Source organism: Arachis hypogaea, chromosome 11 (assembly GCF_003086295.3).
Source record: "Arachis hypogaea cultivar Tifrunner chromosome 11, arahy.Tifrunner.gnm2.J5K5, whole genome shotgun sequence".
Classification (NCBI taxonomy): Eukaryota; Viridiplantae; Streptophyta; class Magnoliopsida; order Fabales; family Fabaceae; genus Arachis; species Arachis hypogaea.
Genome location: NC_092046.1, coordinates 81,826,950 through 81,829,213, shown reverse-complemented (window position 1 = coordinate 81,829,213; position 2,264 = coordinate 81,826,950). Strand labels below are relative to the sequence as shown.

The 2,264-nt window shown below is 39.5% G+C and overlaps 1 non-coding gene across 1 annotated transcript; it reads left to right on the top strand.

Annotated features, from left to right (window-relative positions):
- The first annotated feature begins 1,263 nt into the window (after window positions 1-1,263).
- On the top strand, window positions 1,264-1,371 carry LOC112725266 (small nucleolar RNA R71). Its single transcript, XR_003164385.1, has one exon. It is a non-coding gene; the product is annotated as a small nucleolar RNA R71 (small nucleolar RNA).
- Window positions 1,372-2,264: the final 893 nt, after the last annotated feature.

Below are 2,264 nucleotides of genomic sequence, written 5' to 3'. Positions count from 1 at the left end.
GAATTTGGAAGCTTCTGGGTCCTTCAATTTTTGAGGCAATTTATGTTGGATGATAGCACTACATTCCTCAGTTAAAACTACAGTTTCATCATTCCTCCATCTTCTCTTCTTGGTCATCAATTCCTTTAGAAACTTAGCATAAAGTGGCATTTGTTCTAGTGCTTCTGCAAAGGGAATGTTGATTTGAAGTTTCTTGAAAATCTCCAAAAATTCGGAGAGTTGGCTGTCCTTTGCATTCTTCATTAGGCGCTGAGGGTAAGGAGCCTTTGGGACATATGGACATAGAGCTTCTTTTTCTTTTGATGGAGTGGGAACAGGTGTTTGTGCTTCTTCCTTGTCCTCTAAACTACCCTATGCTTTCTCCTCTTAAATCTCCTTTGAATTCTCTGTCAATTCCCTTCCACCTCTGAGGGTAATAGATTTGCATTCCTCTCTTGAAGTTGTTTTGGTGGCATTCCCTGAACTGTGGCCAGGAGCATGCTTGGACAAATATCCAATTTGTGCTTCAAGTTTCTGAGTAGCAGCATCTTGGTTTTGCAAATTGGATACTACTTCCTCCTGGAATTTCTTCATGTCTTTAAACTCTTTGCAAAGATTTACAATCATAGCATCTATTTTGGCCATTCTGTCCTCATCATGTTGTGATAGTTGGTTGGAATTGAGGTGTTGAGAGTGGTCATGGTGGTTTTGGTAAGGTGGCTGTGAGTAAGTGTTTTGTGTGGTCTGGTACGGTTTTAGGTTGGAGTTTTGGTGAGTGGGATTATTATACTGGTTTGGATTATGATCTCTGTGGTCTTGGCCTTGGTTTTGTTGGTTCCCCCACCTAAAGTTTCGGTTGTTCCTCTAACCAGAGTTATAGGTTTTAGAGTATGGATCATTAGCTTGCCTAGATGAATTTCCAAGGTAATTAGCTTCCTTCCAGTTAACTCCTTCTTCTGTGTCCAACTCTTCTTGGGGTGATGGTTGAGTGTGGATAGCTGCTACCTGATTCTTCTCTATTTGCTTGGTTAATTTAGCCAGTTGTTTAGTGATCATCTTGTTCTGAGCCAGGATTGCATCCATATGGTTTAATTCCAAAACTCCCCTATTGTTGCTCCTATCTGAGGCATAAAAATACTCATTGTCAGCCACTGTCTCTATAACATCAATGGCTTCTTCAATGGTCTTCTTCTTGTTAAGGGAACCTCCAGATGAGTGGTCTATAGCCTTCTTTGATTCATGATTCAGCCCTTCCTAGAAGATATGAATTTGCACCCACTCATTAAACATATCAGGGGGGCATTTCCTTGTCAAATCTTTGAATCTCTCCCAGGCTTCATAAAGAGTCTCACCATCCTGCTGTCTGAATGTCTGCACTTCAGTTCTTAGCCTGTTTACTTTTTGTGAAGGGTAGAACCTTGTTAAGAACCTATTCATTACATCTTCCCAGGTTGTCAAGCTGATGAGCGGATAATTTATACGCTTTTTGGCATTATTTTTACATAGTTTTTAGTATGATTTAGTTAGTTTTTAATATATTTTTATTAGTTTTTAAATAAAAATCACACTTCTAGATTTTACTATGAGTTTGTGTATTTTTCTGTAATTTCAGGTAATTTCTGGCTGAAATTGAGGGACCTGAGCAAAAATCTGATTCAGAGGCTGAAAAAGGAATACATATGTTGTTGGATTCTGACCTCCCTGCACTCAAAGTGGATTTTCTGGAGCAAAAGGAGTCCAAATGGTGCGCTCTCAATTGCGTTGGAAAGTAGACATCCAGGGCTTTCCATCAATATATAATAGTCCATACTTTGCGCGAGTTTAGAAGACGAAAACTGGCGTTCAACTCTAGTCCTCTGCCCTATTCTGGCGTTAAACGCCAGAAACAGGTTACAAGTTGGAGATAAACGCCCAAAACAGGTTACAACCTGGCAGTTAACTCCAGAAACAGCCTAGACACGTGTAAAGCTCAAGTCTCAGCCCCAGCACACACCAAGTGGGCCCCGGAAGTGGATTTATGCACTATCTATCATAGTTTACTCATTTTCTGTAAACTTAGGTTACTAGTTTAGTATTTAAACAACTTTTAGAGATTTATTTTGTATCTCATGACATTTTCACGTTTTACATTGTATCTCTACAGCATGAGTCTCTAAACTCCATGATTGGGGGTGAGGAGCTATGCTGTGTCTCGATGAATTAATGTAATTACTTCTGTTTTCTATTCAATCACGCTTGTTCCTATTCTAAGATACTCGCTTGTACTTAACCGTGATGAATGTGAT